Source organism: Schistocerca gregaria, chromosome X, assembly GCF_023897955.1.
Source record: "Schistocerca gregaria isolate iqSchGreg1 chromosome X, iqSchGreg1.2, whole genome shotgun sequence".
Taxonomy (NCBI): Eukaryota; Metazoa; Arthropoda; class Insecta; order Orthoptera; family Acrididae; genus Schistocerca; species Schistocerca gregaria.
The window spans coordinates 673,309,193-673,326,398 of record NC_064931.1 but is presented as its reverse complement, the minus strand read 5'-3'; positions in this window follow the sequence as shown (position 1 = coordinate 673,326,398).

Below are 17,206 nucleotides of genomic sequence, written 5' to 3'. Positions count from 1 at the left end.
TGGTTGATGTGGCCGAGAGGTTGAAGGCGCTTCAGTCAGGAATCGCGCTGTTGCTAAGGTCGCAGGTTCGAATCCTGCCTCGGGCATGGATGTGTGTTAGTTAGGTTTAAATAGTTAAGTCTAGGGTACTGATGACCTCAGATGTTAAGTCCCATAGTGCTTAGAGCCATTTGAAACACTTTAAAAGCTCCTGTCCAGGAATCAGCATAGATTTAGAAGACATCGCTCAGCCTGCAATTTTTTAACCCGACGTCCTCTGAAGCATGGACGAAGGGCAACAGACAGATTCCACATTCCTAGATTACCGGAAAGCGATTGACATAGTGCTCCACAGCAGACTGTTAACGGAGGTACAAGCATACGGATTAGGTTCCCAGACATGTGACTGGCTCGGAGACTTCTTGAATAATAGAACCCAGACGAGGGTTCATCACAGTGTGACATGATAGCTTTTGATTATTGAGTTTCTCGCGGTGTATTTGATAATCAAAATAGCCACGGGTGTACTGCCGGTCTATAGTGTCCAACGGGCACAATATTTCGACGATCAAACATGTCGCCATCATCAGGTGAAATGACGGACTGATCTCCTGTGAACGTGCCGGCACGGAGATCCGTACGCTATGGCTGCTCAGAGGGAACTGGGTTCGGTCGCCTTTTTCACAAGGATGGGGCCCCTCCACGCCCGCACCAACGTGGTGACCAAACCAAAAGTTCTACTGTCACCTCCGTATAACACGTTAGTTTTAGAATCAGGAGTCACAAGATGCAGGCTGTGATGTTATCCATGCGTCTGGGTAAGATTACTCATTTACATGGTCCATCAGGAGATAGAAGTGGTCGAAAACGATGGAAGGGTAGCGGTTGTAAGGGCAGAGGAAAAAAAAGTGCCAAGGCAAGCGCCAAGGGAAAAAAAACCTCTGCGACAGTAGGACGGGTAGTAAGGGCAGTAGCGGATTGCTAGCTGCGACAGCGCATGCAAGGTGTGGTTATGTTAGTGCGAGGTATCGTGCATCGTTACCGTTGTCGTTGCTGGCGCTCGTTCCAGGATCTGCTGCTGCTGCGTCCCTGAAACATTTCATTGTCGTCATATATTAGTGGGCGATCGGTCATAGATCAGCTCACAGTGTGGGGGGTGTGTGTGGCTGGTTTGCGTGCTGTGTACAGTACGGTTTCCCTGCGATTGCCGGTATTTCGGCGGGTTAAGCATCTGGGGTTGCCAGTAGTAGCTGAGTTGCAGGGGCTCGCCAGTACTGTCATGTTAGCGTGCTATGGACCATAGATGTTCAGTTTCGTGCTAATAGTGTTTTTGGTCTATTATGTTTCCATCTATGGTTGCGGTCGTAGTTACCCAGAGAAAGGATAAACGGTTTACGCGAGTGTCTCGTGTTTCTGTATAGTCGTGTGGAGAGTTTTTGGAATACCTGCAAGATGGTATCTAGCCGATATTCCCGGTGAAGGTCCGCGGTGCGCGTTGCTTATGTTTCTGAGTACTTTGTTCTGTATGAGCTGCAGACGGCGCACACGTGTGGGCGCAGCGTATCCCCAAACGGGAGTAGCATACGTCATCAGAGGTCTGATAAGTGTGGTGTACATGGACCTGGACACCCTCCTATTCAGTGTGCTATGCCTGTTAAGCATAGGCTAGAGTTGTTTGAGCCTCGCGTTTGCTTTGTTGGTCACGTGTTGGATGTGATCCCCCCAGAGTAGTTTCCGGTCCAGCCAGACACCGAGGTATTTGACCTTCTCTCGGAAACGTATTGGGCGTGCGTGTAGTGTTATTTGATTGCAGTGTTTATGTTTGCGCACTAGTTTCGGTCTTCTGGTGAACAGAACGGCTTCGCACTTGTCGACGTTTACTCTAACACGCCACTTCACCAGCCAAGGCTCTGCCGTTCTGAGTGCAGTCTGTAGTCGTGAGTTAATGTTAGACGGCTTCCAATCTTGCGCTAGGATGGTAGTGTCATCCGCGTAGATTGCCATCGTCGTGTTATGTGTAGCTGGGAGGTCGTTAATGTAGAGGTTAAACAGTAAGGGCCCTAGGATGCTTCCTTGGGGTACCCCTGCCTGTATACCATGTCGTGTTGATTGTTTGCCCTGCACGTCAGTGTTGAAACTCCTGTCCGTGAGATATGAGTGTATGAGACGTACGAGCCCGTCGGGGAACCCTGCGTCGCTTAGTTTGCGTATGAGGCCGTTGTGCCATAGACGATCGAAAGCCTTCTCGATGTCCAGGAACACCGCACCAGTTGCTTTGTTCATGTTGTATCCGTGTGTGATGTATTCGACGACGCGGAGGAGTTGTTGTGTTGTCGAGTGGTGATTCCTGAAGCCGAATTGCTCCGGCCTCAGGGTGTCATTTGTAATGCAGTGCCTAGTGAGTCGTTTTAGTATTACCTTCTCAACAATCTTGCTGAGCGCGCTCAGCAGGCTGATGGGTCGGTAATTTTGTGGGAGGGAGTGGTCTTTCCCCGGCTTCCTGAACATCAGGACCTTGGCCGTCTTCCAAAAGGCGGGGAAGTGTTGGTGTTTGAGTATGGCATTCGTGATGTGCGTGAGATATTCTATTGATTTATCCGTGAACTCCTGGAGGACACGGTTTTGAATGCCATCGTGACCAGGGGCCTTCCTAGCAGTGGTATGCATGATGGCCCATTTCACTTCAGCTGTGCTAGCCTGGCGGATGTTGTTGCGCGCTGGTTGGGCCAGGATGCGAGTGACCTCCTGGTCAGTTGCAAGTGTGAACGCTGGATCTGAAGGGTCCATGTTCGGTGTGAATGACGCTGCAAGTGTGAGGGCCATCAGTTCAGCTTTTTCTTCCGCAGAATATGCCGGTCCGTCGGGCCCTTGTAGCGTGGGTGTGTAGTGTTTCTCCCTGGTGAAGTGTCGGGCCATCTGCCACACGCCAGGTCGCCTGGTGTCTAGCCCTGCGAGTTTTTGGTCCCACTGTTGTGTTTTAAATGTTTGTATTTTGTCCCGGATTATTCCCTGGAGCCTGTTAATGTGCCGTTTGAAGTGCTGGCGCCTGGTACGCTGCCAATACCTCCTGAGGCGATTCCTCATTGAGATAAGGCCCAGGATCTCCTGGGGCAGGGCAGCACTGTATTGTTGTGGTGTGCGGATTGGTATGGTGCCGGCTATTGCGTCTTGGACGGCGTTAGTGAGGGTTTCAACAGCATCATCTATTTGGGCTGTCTCATTAATTGCGTGGGTAGGTGGGATGTGACTGTCAAGCGTTTCCTTGAACAATGTCCAATTCGCGCGCTTGTAGTCGAGCATCCTGCGTTGGTCAATGTGCTGCAGTGTTTCTTCAATGTACAGCATAACGGGTTGGTGATCTGAGGGCAGATCGTTTTCAACAGCAACGTTGAGTGTCGTTGTTATGCCCTTGATGAGGGCCATGTCTAATACGTCTGGCCTCTGTCCCCTCCGGTAGGGAATGTGCGTCGGTTCGGTTGGCGCTAGTGTAATGTAGTTTCGTCCTAGCGCGTGTTCGTATAGTTTTTTGCCGTTGGAGTTTCGTATACGTGAATTCCAGTCTGGGTGTTTCGCGTTAAGATCTCCAGCGGCTATTACGTGCGGTGACATGTTGAGTATAGTGCTGACGTCGCGTGTCTCAATGTTCTTAGGACTGTTGTATACTGACACCAGTGTGGTATAGGCTCCGTTGAACTTGACCCTGACGGCGGTTGCCTCTAATTTTTCAAGTTCAGGGAGCACTATGTTTGTGTGTTCAATGTCTTTGTGTATAATGATAGCCGTTCCACCGAAACCAGAGCCGTCCGGTCGGTCGGTACGATAGACGCAGAAGCTGGTAAAGTTTAGGTGGTTGTGCGGTTTGAGTTTAGTTTCGCTCAGTAGTGCGATAAGGATGCCCTTACGCTCCCGGTTCTAGGCGCTCCAGTCCGGAGCCGCGCTGCTGCTACGGTCGCAGGTTCGAGTCCTGCCTCGGGCATGGATGTGTGTGATGTCCGTAGGTTAGTTAGGTTTAATTAGTTCTAAGTTCTAGGGGACTGATGACCACAGCAGTTGAGTCCCATAGTGCTCAGAGCCATTTGAACCTTACGCTCCATGAGCGCGGCAAGTTCCGCCCTTTTGTTGTTGATCCCGTCTGCATTCCAGAACAGGATCTGTGATAGTGTCTGGTTGTTTGCGAAGGGGGCCGGGTGTGGCGTATTATCCATGTAGGGGTGTGAACAGTGTGGTGAATGCTGATTGCATGGCAGTCCAGTACTGTCCGGGTTGGGCATTCATGAGCTGTGTGATCAGTGTGGTGACGACCGAGAAGATCCTGACAAGGATCTGTTGGGTCGTATGCTGGGGGAATAGTGTTTCCAATATTCCACCTTGTGTTGTGTTTGTGTTGTGCATGTCGGCCTGTGGCTGGTTTGTGGTGTTAGCGGCCGCTGGTGCGGGTGTTGGCGTTGTGTGTGGGCTGGCGCTTGTGTTGCTGCTGTGTGCTGCAGTCTGTGGTGCCTGTGTTACAGTTGTGGTGACGGGTGGAGTAGTGTGTGTGCTGGTGTCGCTGGCTTGCTGACTGTGTGCCTGCGTTTCAGTGTTCTGTTGTTGCGGAGTGGTTTGTTGTGGCGATCTTGTGTTCCCGTTCCTGTTCCCTCGAGGTCGCCTACGCCTTCTTTGGGTTTTCGGTTCTGGGGGTCCTTGTGTGGGTGCGTCTTCCTGTGCGGTCTGCGTGGTTTCGCATGCCGTGGCCTCAGGGAGTGGGGTCGTGTTGTTTTGGGGAGCTGGTGTTGGAACCGGTGTGGTTGAGGTGTTTTCTGTTGGCTGAGACGGTTGTATTGTTGTCGCAGCGGTTGTGTTTTGCGCGTGTGATGGGCGCGGAGGTTCCGCCGCCCGCACCGCTCCTCCAGGGCTCGTAGCCATGGCGAACGTTACACCGTTCCTGACAGGGTTTGGTGCGGGCCTTGGACGTGGTATGGCGCTGAGTCCTCTAACTTGTTGTGTTTTACGCCTCTTTGTATACGTCGCAGCCCCTGTAGTTGGCCGCATGGCATTGACCACAGTTGGCGCAACGGCGTACGTTTCCTTGTACTTGTGTGCAAGCGTTGGATGCGTGTTTGCCAGCGCATCCGCGGCAACGGGGTGCCAGGCGACAGCGAAGGGTTGAATGACCGAATCGCTGGCAGTTGTTGCATTGTTGGGGGACGAGTGGTGGTTCATATAACTCTACCCTTACGTCCATCCGCAGAAGGCTTTTTATCTGCAGAAAGCCGCGGGAGGCGGCCGTATCGGCCATCTCGACCAGGTAGTGTGGTAGGCGGATGTGTGTGCGGAAGCCCGTCATCCGGTTAGCACTTCTGCAGTCGAAACCAAGGAAGTTGAGCGCCGCTTGAACTGTTTTGTTCGGGGTGCTGGGATCCACTCCCTTCACCACGTACTGCTGTGTCCGCTCTTCAGCCGTTCTGTACGTGTAGTGTTCGATCCCTTGTTCTTTGAGGAAGAACAGGAGATCTTTGTATTCTGCGTTAGTAGCCACGTACAGTGAGGCCCTATCCCCAGAGTATTTAGTGTGGAGCGTGCAAGGTGTGTGCCTCGCTTCGAATGTAGTGTTGAGGACGCTAAGGTCGCCATAGTTCTGTATCACGACTGGGGGAAAACCAGTCTTTTGTTGTGCGGGCGTAGCTGCGGTTTGTGTAGTTGTGTTATTACTGACCGCAGGTCGGTTCATGTTGGTTTCAGTGTTAGTGTTCTTCGCCGGATGTGTCGGTTTTGGTGTAGGCAGCAACGCCTTTCGGCTGCCTAGCGAGTTTGGTTGCTCGCTTGCGCCTGTTGTGTTTTTGCGTTTGTGTGGAGGGCCCTCCACCTGCCAAGTCCCAGTGTAGTGCTGTTCTGTGTCTTCGTCCGCCGCCGCTGATTCCGCCACTGGAGTCAGCTGCGACAGCGGGACGGTCGTGCAGGAGTCACCAGTAGCAGGCGAGTGCAGCGTAATGTGCAGTGTAGTTGTCCGTTTGGGTGTGTCGTTTGCGCCGCAAAGGTCGGTTATTAGCCGACGTTGGTCCAGCAGTTCCTGCACTTGCGCAGCGATCTGCCGATCCTTGTCGGCCAATACCTCCCCCACGGCGGCAAGCGGGACGCTGGCGTCGACGGGGACAGTCGACCCGAGCTCCTCTTCGCTGCAGCCTTGCTGCGGGTTATGGCGGGAGAAGCACCGGCCGAATCTGCCATCTTGGTGTTCTGGGAGGGAGGAGAATGGGGAACGACAATTTTGCTCTTTCTGAAAAGAAAAAGCCCTAACTGTTTGACCCTACGGAAGTGGGGGGGAGTGCCCTACGGCCTAGCGTGCGCCGTTAGTGCAGTGGCGCGGCACCTAAAGGAGGTGCGGAAGAAGAGAAGCGGCCTACAATACGCGGGGTGATCCGACGTGAACGGGCCCCTGGCACTGATGCTACCGATGCACCGGCCATCACCGGCTGAGAGCTCCTTCCGCCACGACGGCCAGAGCGCGTCTGCGGTTCGGTCGCGGCGGCGGCCGATTTAAATACCCTCCACCCGAGGCGCGCTCCCTCCGCCGTCCGCGCCCCGCGCCACGGTCGCGGGTGGAACAGATTGCGTCGGCGTTTGAGATGACGTCGGTGTGATGGCTCTGTCCGGCGTGGTCGTCACAACTATAGGTTTGCTCGATTTACTCTTGATTAACCCAATCGCTGGTTCCCAAGCCTTGCTAAGATTATAGCCACAGTCACGGTTTATGAGGTCTTCCTTGGTGCGAATTTCGATGGCCTCTCTAACAACGCTGTCCCAGTATCTCGACGTCTGTACCAGAATCCTCGTGCGGTCATACTCCATAGCGTGATTTTCCGACAAACAGCGTTCAGCGACCGCCGACTTGCTCGGATACATCAGTCGAGTGTGCCTCTGGTGTTCACGGCATTGTTAGTGCTGTTGAACAGGTTGCAGCTCGACTTCCGCCAGAATCAGCCGAGGAAATACGTCGTGAAACTTGTCGTGCGTTGACGAAATCCAAGCCGATCAAGTTAAATATCAGCAGTAAAGAGAGGGCGGCCATTCGTGATCTGAGGGAACGTTCTGAAATTGCTGTCTTACCGGCGGACAAAGGCAATGCTACAGTTGCTGTCTCCCATAAGGACTACACTGATAAGATGCAGAGCCTGCTAAATGACGATTCCTACCGGAAGATCAGCGTTGAACCTACAAAGAAGGTGGAGAACAAGACGAGGGTTCTTCTCAAGTACGCAGATTTACCGGAGGGTGACGCCATAAAATTGTTACCCCAAGGTCCGGTACCGCCTAGACTATATGGACTCCCGAAGGTTCACAAAGAGGGGATACCATTACGCCCCATTGTCAGCAACATCAGGGCACCTACATATTTGTTGGCCAAATACCTGAAGGGAATATTAAGTCCTTATGTGGGTAAATGTCCTAATCACATCCGTAATTCCGTGGATTTTGTTAAACGCCTTGATAGCTTCAGGTTGGATGAGTCAGATATCATGGTGAGTTTTGACGTCGTTTCCTTGTTTACGAGGGTACCCCTGCGAGAGTCGCTAGAATTGATTAGTCAGAAGTTTGAAGAGAATACCACTGAACTTTTTAGGCATGTCTTGACTTCCACGTATTTTCTTTTTAATGGAGAATACTACGAACAAACGGAGGGAGTCGCCATGGGTAGCCCACTCTCACCGGTGGTAGCGAACTTGTACATGGAGAACTTCGAGGAGAAAGCCCTATCGTCATCCGAATGGAAACCTATTTGCTTTTTCCGTTACGTGGACGACACGTTCGTCATCTGGCCACATGGTATGGATAAACTCCTTGACTTCCTTACACATCTAAACTCCATACACCCCAACATCAAATTCACTATGGAGACTGAAACGGAGGGTAAATTACCTTTCCTTGACCTATTGGTCAAGAAAAGGGCTGACGGCACCCTAGGTCATGGGGTGTATCGGAAGACAACGCACACTGACCTGTATTTGCACGCAGACAGCTGCCACCACCCTTCACAGAGGAATGGGGTACTTAAAACTCTAGTACATAGGGCGCGCACTATCTCTGACGCAGTGTGTCTACCCCAGGAATTGGAACATCTGAGAACTGTATTTCGAAAAAACGGGTACTCAGAGTGGCAGATTCAACGTGCTCTCCGCCCAACCACTGCAGCACAACCTGTTGAGATGGATGAAGTCACGAGGGAGGAGGTAGGCACTGCATTTATTCCATACACAGGCGCACTCTCGGGGAAAATCGCCCTCATTCTGAAGAAACACCGGGTCGGAACTGTGTTTTGTCCTCCGAGTAAAACTCGTGCATTGGTGGGGAGCGCCAAAGATGACCTCGGTTTGAGGAAGGCCGGCGTGTACCAGATTCCGTGTCAACGTCGCAAGTCGTATATTGGTCAGACGATGCGTACCGTCGAGGATCGATGCCGTGAACACCAGAGGCACACTCGACTGATGTACCCGAGCAAGTCGGCGGTCGCTGAACATTGTTTGTCGGAAAATCACGCTATGGAGTATGACCGCACGAGGATTCTGGTACAGACGTCGAGATACTGGGACAGCGTTGTTAGAGAGGCCATCGAAATTCGCACCAAGGAAGACCTCATAAACCGTGACTGTGGCTATAATCTTAGCAAGGCTTGGGAACCAGCGATTGGGTTAATCAAGAGTAAATCGAGCAAACCTATAGTTGTGACGACCACTGCGGACAGAGCCATCACACCGACGTCATCTCAGACGCCGACGCAATCTGTTCCACCGCGCGACCGTGGCGCGGGGCGCGGACGGCGGAGGGAGCGCGCCTCGGGCGGAGGGTATTTAAATCGGCCGCCGCCGCGACCGAACACAGTTCCCTCTGAGCAGCCATAGCGTACGGATCTCCGTACCGGCACGTTCACAGGAGCTCAGTCCGTCATTTCACCTGATGATGGCGACATGTTTGATCGCCGAAATATTATGCCCGTTGGACACTATAGACCGGCAGTAGGCCCGTAGATATTTTGATTATGATTGCTTTTGTTCTCTATGCAGGGTGTTCGGAATTACCGCTACAAGCCTACAAGGGATTGAGTATATGATATTTTGAATAGAAACCCATGTCCGGAAACTTAACGTTTCCGCTCTATGACGGTTTCAGTCCAGATATGCAACGTGCCCACGTCTGCCGAGGGAAAGATAAAAGTCTCAGAGTTGCTTGTCCTGGTACGCAATAGCGTAGGTAAGTTGACGTCTACTACATCAGACGGTCTCCTGATGTCACTTAACGTCGCATGCCAAGTTTAATTTACGAGACTACTGTAGAAACAGAGGAAGATCTGCTGTCACGAGTTCTGGCCGCTGCAATTAAAGAATAGTTCAAATGGCTCTAAGCACTATGGGACTTAACATCTGAGGTCATCAGTCCCCTAGACTTAGAACTACTTAAACCTAACTAACCTAAGGACATCACACACATCCATTCCCGAGGCAGGATTCGAGCCTGCGACCGTAGCAGCCACGTGGTTCCGGAGTGAAGCGCTCGGCCACAGCGGCCGGCGCTGCAATTAAAATTTAAGAGACACCACGGAGAGTGCGCACCAGAACATGTTTCGTAGGTACAGTGTTTGTAACAACGTTGATGGTCGACACATCGAGCCGCTGTTGTAATGAACCAGTATCTTCACTATAATTTTTTTTAAATTGTGAAAACACGTAATGTTTAAGTGTTAATACAAACAAATATGCGTAAGTGATAAATGAATGTCTCGTTATGTTTTAGTTAGAATTGTTATCTAATACACTCATGTTCAGAAAGAAAACAGAACACCTTGAACGACTAGAGACAGGACCTTGATATTCAAAGGATATGTACATCAGTATGTTCGGCAGAAATGATTAGCATTTCAGTCACCTCGGTTCAGCATGTGTCCTGTTGCCTAGTAGGCACAGGGTCCGCCATGGTTTCTGACAACTTGTTCCATGCGTGATGGCATCGACGCATATAAGGCGAGAATGGCGTCCTGTGGGGTAGCCATCCATGCTGCATTCACCTGGTTCCAAAGTTCATCTGTAGTGGTTGGCATTGGGTCACAGCTCTGCACCCGTGGTTTCACCATATCCCACGCATTTTCGATTGGCAACATGTCTAGTGATCTGGCGGGCCAGGGAAAAATGCTGACATGCTGTCACACCAAGAAGGCACCTGTTCATGCTGCATTGTCTTGCTGACAAGTGGCGTCTAGGGTGTTGTACAGCAAGGGTATGGCTATGGATCGCAAAATATCATTCAGGTGGGTCACACGGGCCACAGTGATCCGAATACACTTAGTGTGATTTGTGGTTGTACCCAATAGCACCCCACGACAGTTGGCGCTGTGTGTACTGTGCGAATACAGTCATTGTGATGCCGCTTCCCCTGTCTGCGGCAAACCATTTTCAAACAAACGGAACCAGTATTCATCCGTAAGCACTATCTGATTACATTCCTGTCCACAGTGATGTCGTTCCATACACCACTGCCCTCCAGAATGTTTCTGCACATTCGTCAAAGATTAGCGGAGAAGTGTACGATGCGTACGTAACCCATGTCGTAATAAACGGCGACGGACTGTCACCCCTGAATAGTGTACGATACGTCGCCCCGTTGCGCCAGAGCCGAGGAGGACGCAGATCTGTCCTACAATGGCATTTGGATGAGGTGTCGATCTTCTCGCCGGGTTGTCAGGATGGTGCGACCTGACCCATCTCGTCGTGTTCCACTGCCTTCCGTCAACCATTCGGCACACACCCGCTGCACTGCCCAAACACTTCGTCCCACACGAGCAGCAATTTCCCCGATGGATGCATCACATTCTCTCATGCCAATTAGGCGCAATCTTTCAAACTCACTGATTTGCCGGTACGGTTCGAGCATACGCCTGCGAGGCATCCTGCACGTCTGCTCAAATCATACTGATCCATTACCTACGGTTTGGCCCACGGCCTTGCCGCAGTGGTAACACCGGTTCCCGTCAGATCTCCGACGTTAAGCGCTGTCTGGCTGAGGTAGCACTTGGATGGATGACCATCGGGTCTGCCTAGCGCTGTTGGCAAGCGGGGTGCACTCAGCCCTTGTGAGGCAAACTGAGGAGCTACTTGACTGAGAAGTAGCGGCTCCGGTCTCGGAAACTGACATACGGCCAGGAGAGCGGTGTGCTGACCACATGCCCCTCCATATCCGCATCCAGTGACGCCTGTGGGGTGAGGATGACACGGCGGCCAGTTGGTACCTTTGAGCTTTCATGGCATGTGCGGGAGGAGTTTAGTTTATTACCTTCGGTTTACAGCGACAACGAGAGCCGCAGGCGCATTTTATAGGTTGGTGGTGTTGCGCCGCGATATCAGTGTTGGCCCTGAACTCGCGGGACAATAGGACTGAAATGCTAATCATTTCTGCAGAACATACCAATGTACATGTCCTGTGAATACGAACGTCCTGTCTCTAGTCGTTCAAGGTGTACTGTTTTTTTCTGAACATGAGTGTAATTGTACTGCGCCACACCTAACTAAATTTCTCAAGCAGAAGTGAGTTAAACATCTGAATCGAAACCATCTCAAACGGAAACGGTACGTTTATGGAAATAGGTTCCTATTCAAAATATTTTGTACTCGCTCCCCCCTTACAAGACCTAGAAGTTTGTAACGGGAATTCCCGAACACCATTTACACATAAACGAGCTGATAGATAGGATGAGCATCAATCTACGACTGTTTGGACGCTGTAGTGTACGGAAAAGTGTTATAATTGTGTGCGCGTTGTAAGATTTACGATGACTTGGGAATGGTCCAATCCTAAATCTGTTCTGCCGAAACCTATCCTGAAATTCTTCTCTTAGGAAGAACACACCGAAAGAAACGCGCTGTCAAAATTTTATCTGCTCGAGCGCACTGTAGTTTTGAAAAAAAAATTAAAGTTCTTCAAATTTACCGCACGAAGCACCACTTATAACAGCGGCTTGTATAGCTGTTGCTACATAGCGCACGATTCGGCGAATACGCCAGCACAGTCTTGAAAAGAGAACGTAGTGCCGCATAGCGCGAAGTCTGGAGTGCATACATGTGAATTTTAAACATTTAAAGCGTAGCAAAAATGTTTCAAATTGTTCATTTTTGAATAACTTACAGTTCATATTGACAACAAAACTGTTGCACATTACAGACGGATTCCATAAATCAGGACTTTAATTTGTTGGCATGAAATGTTTTATACTAATTGCTTAGCACAGTTCTCGTGATAATTTTTGGGTAACGTATATTTGACTAAAAACGAAACATTTCCTTGTTTATTCCCTGTAGTCTTCACAAAAATTCGAATTGTGTATTGGTGTCGCCCTAACCGCCGTCTGCTTCACGTCTGCTGTGCAGCGAGCTACCTTAATTTAAGTATTATCTGTATTTTTCTTACTTGTCACTTCTTCTTCTGCGTGTTTTTGCTTTTAGGAAGCTTTAATAGTCGAGTGCTATTAAGTGTTCCATAGATCTCGTGTTTGTTTTGAATACAGTCAGAGAGAGTCCCTTTAGTCAGCCATAGTGCCAGTAGTGCTAGTGTTTGTTTTCAATACAGTCCAGAGACAGGTAGTGCTATTTTCCTTGTTTTCTACAAGAAGTGGTTAGCAATCACGGTTTAGTCAATAATCAACCGCCTTTAGTGAATTAGCAGTCTAGTTAAAAGTTAACACTCTATAGTAAATTGATTTCTTAGGATGGATAGGATGTGTGGCTGCTGTGTACGGACGCAGGAGGAGCTGGCCACTCTTCGCGAACAGCTGAGCGTGTTGATGGCCGCGGTCAGCCGTCTTCAGGCTGCTGCCTCGGAGTGTAGCGGCAGTGGGGAGTCTGGTGCGTCGCAAGGCACACCCCAGGTGTTACATGCTTCATACACTGTCCCTGCTGTCGAGACATCTTCGCGGGTACCGGGCACGGTTGGGCCACCCTCTCCCCAAGGGGAGTGGCGGGTTCAGCGGCGTTCGCGGCGCACGAGGCGGAGGGTCAATGTGGAGGCTGGCCGTGTGGCATCGCCCGCTCTGCCTGTGAGTGGACATGTGGCCGCTCCTTCAGCAAGGTCCGAGCAGGCACACGGGGGGAGGGGTTTATTAGTTATTGGGAGCTCCAACGTTAGGCGGGTGATGGAGCCCCTTAGGGAAATAGCGGAAAGGTCGGGGAAGAAGGCCAGTGTTCACTCAGTCTGCTTGCCGGGGGGTCTCATCCGAGATGTGGAGGAGGCCCTACCGGCGGCGATAGAGAGCACTGGGTGCACCCGACTGCAAATTGTTGCTCATGTCGGCACCAATGACTCCTGCCGTCTGGGTTCAGAGGTCATCCTCAGTTCGTACAGGCGGTTGGCGGAGTTGGTGAAGGCGGAAAGCCTCGCTCGCGGGGTGGAATCAGAGCTAACTATTTGTAGTATCGTTCCCAGAACCGATCGCGGTCCTCTGTTTTGGAGCCGAGTGGAAGGCTTAAACCAGAGGCTCAGACGATTCTGCGGAGAGCTGGGGTGCAAATTTCTCGACCTCCGCTATCGGGTGGAGAAATGTAGGGTCCCCCTGAATAGGTCAGGCGTGCACTACACGCCGGAAGCGGCTACGAGGGTAGCGGAGTACGTGTGGAGTGCACATGGGGCTTTTTTAGGTTAGAGAATTCCCTCCCTAGGCCCGACAAGACGCCTCCTGAGACGCGGCAAGGCAGGAGTAGGCAAAATGCAACAAGGAATAACAATATTAATGTGCTAATAGTAAACTGCAGGAGCGTCTATAGAAAGGTCCCAGAACTGCTCTCATTAATAAACGGTCACAACGCCCATATAGTACTAGGAACAGAAAGTTGGCTGAAACCAGACGTTAACAGTAATGAAATCCTAAACTCTGATTGGAATGTATACCGCAGAGATAGGCTGGACAGTGAAGGGGGAGGCGTGTTTATAGCGATAAGAAGTGCAATAGTATCGAAGGAAATTGACGGAGATTCGAATTGTGAAATGATTTGGGTGAAGGTCACGGTTAAAGCAGGCTCAGACATGGTAATTGGATGTCTCTATAGGCCCCCGGGCTCAGCAGCTGTTGTGGCTCAGCACCTGAAGAATAATTTGGAAAATATTTCGAGTAGATTTCCCTACCATGTTATAGTTCTGGGTGGAGATTTTAATTTGTCGGATATAGACTGGGAGACTCAAACGTTCATAACGGGTGGCAGGGACAAAGAATCCAGTGAAATATTTTTAAGTGCTTTATCTGAAAATTACCTTGAGCAGTTAAACAGAAAACCGACTCGTGGCGATAACATATTAGACCTTCTGGTGACAAACAGACCCGAACTATTTGAATCAGTTAATGCAGAACAGGGAATCAGCGATCATAAAGCGGTTACTGCATCGATGATTTCAGCAGTAAATAGAAATATTAAAAAAGGTAGGAAGATTTTTCTGTTTAGCAGAAGTGACAAAAAGCAGATTACAGAGTACCTGACGGCTCAACACAAAAGTTTTGTCTCAAGTGCAGATAGTGTTGAGGATCAGTGGACAAAGTTCAAAACCATGGTACAATATGCGTTAGATGAGTATGTGCCAAGCAAGATCGTAAGAGATGGGAAAGAGCCACCGTGGTACAACAACCGAGTTAGAAAACTGCTGCGGAAGCAAAGGGAACTTCACAGTAAACATAGCCAAAGCCTTGCACACAAACAAAAATTACGAGAAGCGAAATGTTGTGTGAGGAGGGCTATGCGAGAGGCTTTCAATGAATTCGAAAGTAAAGTTCTATGTACTGACTTGGCAGAAAATCCTAAGAAATTTTGGTCCTATGTCAAAGCGGTAGGTGGATCAAAACAAAATGTCCAGACACTCTGTGACCAAAATGGTACTGAAACAGAGGATGACAGACTAAAGGCCGAAATACTAAATGTCTTCTTCCAAAGCTGTTTCACAGAGGAAGACTGCACTGTGCTTCCTTCTCTAGATTGTCGCACAGTTGACAAAATGGTAGATATCGAAGTAGACGACAGAGGGATAGAGAAACAATAAAAATCGCTCAAAAGAGGAAATGCCGCTGGTCCTGATGGGATACCAGTTCGATTTTACACAGAGTACGCGAAGGAACTTGCCCCCCTTCTTGCAGCGGTGTACCATAGGTCTCTAGAAGAGCGAAGCGTTCCAAAGGATTGGAAAAGGGCACACGTCATCCCCGTTTTCAAGAAGGGACGTCGAACAGATGTGCAGAACTATAGACCTATATCTCTAACGTCGATCAGTTGTAGAATTTTGGAACACGTATTATGTTCGAGTATAATGTCTTTTCTGGAGACTAGAAATCTACTCTGTAGGAATCAGCATGGGTTTCGAAAAAGACGGTCGTGTGAAACCCAGCTCGCGCTATTCGTCCACGAGACTCAGAGGGCCATAGACACGGGTTCACAGGTAGATGCCGTGTTTCTTGACTTCCGCGAGGCGTTTGACACAGTTCTCCACAGTCGTTTAATGAACAAAGTAAGAGCATACGGACTATCAGATAAATTGTGTGACTGGATTGAGGAGTTCCTAGATAACAGAACGCAGCATGTCATTCTCAATGGAGAGAAGTCTTCCGAAGTAAGAGTGATTTCAGGTGTGCCGCAGGGGAGTGTCATAGGACCGTTGCTATTCACAATATACATAAATGACCTGGTGGATGACATCGGAAGTTCACTGAGGCTTTTTGCAGATGATGCTGTGGTGTATCGAGAGGTTGTAACAATGGAAAATTGTACTGAAATGCAGGAGGATCTGCAGCGAATTGATGCATGGTGCACGGAATGGAAATTGAATCTCAATGTAGAGAAGTGTAATGTGATGCGAATACATAGAAAGATAGGTCCCTTATCATTTAGCTACAAAATAGCAGGTCAGCAACTGGAAGCAGTTAATTCCATAAATTATCTGGGAGTACGCATTAGGAGTGATTTAAAATGGAATGAACATATAAAGTAGATCGTTTGTAAAGCAGATGCCAGACTGAGATTCATTGGAAGAATCCTAAGGAAATGCAATCCGACAACAAAGGAAGTAGGTTACATTACGCTTGTTCGCCCAATGCTTGAATACTGCTCAGCAGTGTGGGATCCGCACCAGGTAGGGTTGATAGAAGAGATAGAGAAGATCCAACGGAGAGCAGCGCGCTTCGTTACAGGATCATTTAGTAATTGCGAAAGCGTTACGGAGATGATAGATAAACTCCAGTGGAAGACTCTGCAGGAGAGACGCTCAGTAGCTCGGCACGGGCTTTTGTTAAAGTTTCGAGAACATACCTTCACCGAAGAGTCAAGCAGTATATTGCTCCCTCCTACGTATATCTCGCGAAGAGACCATGAGGATAAAATCAGAGAGATTAGAGCCCACACAGAAGCATACCGACAATCCTTCTTTCCACGAACAATACGAGACTGGAATAGAAGGGAGAACCGATAGAGGTACTCAGGGTACCCTCTGCCACACACCGTCAGGTGGCTTGCGGAGTCTGGATGTAGATGTAGATGTAGGATGACGAAAACAAACATTGTCCTAGCACAGAGCACATCCGATTTGAGACAAATTAATGCATTCAGGAACTTCACAGTAATTATTAGTTTTATCTGGACAGATCTTCGATAAAGCAAGAATGGTCGTGCCCGTTGTTCCCAACATTGTGCTGCGTACAAGACATATCTGATGAAATCCGTAAAACTTGATGAGGCAAACTGATAACGCATTGAAAGTAAAACATTACTGTTACGCTGATAAAACTGAAACGACAGTGATCTATCGGAAATTGTATTGTGTGACAATTTTCTTAAAAATGCTTTACGCTGTCGAGAAATATCTTTATTAAGGGGCTAAATCACACTATTAGTGTCGGACAAGAAAAGCAATGATTTATTTTCCGCAACTACTACGAATATGTTTCGGATGTAGTACTGAAAATTATTCTCTCCCATTTTTCAAGATTTTGCTATGTCGATTACAAGACCTTCTTTTGCAACTAAACAGTTTTTTTTTAATTTTTGGCACTAGTTTGCAGTGAAGTTACTGAGACAGATATAAAGCTGCGGAAACAGTATTCCACAGACACATATCACTGACATTGTTGCCTACAAACGTATCACAGCATTCATCGACTGCACACGCGATTCTTTTTTTCGCACGAAATCAGAAAGTGCTGCTTGCACGCAGTTCTTGTATGAAACATAACTGAATGTCTTTA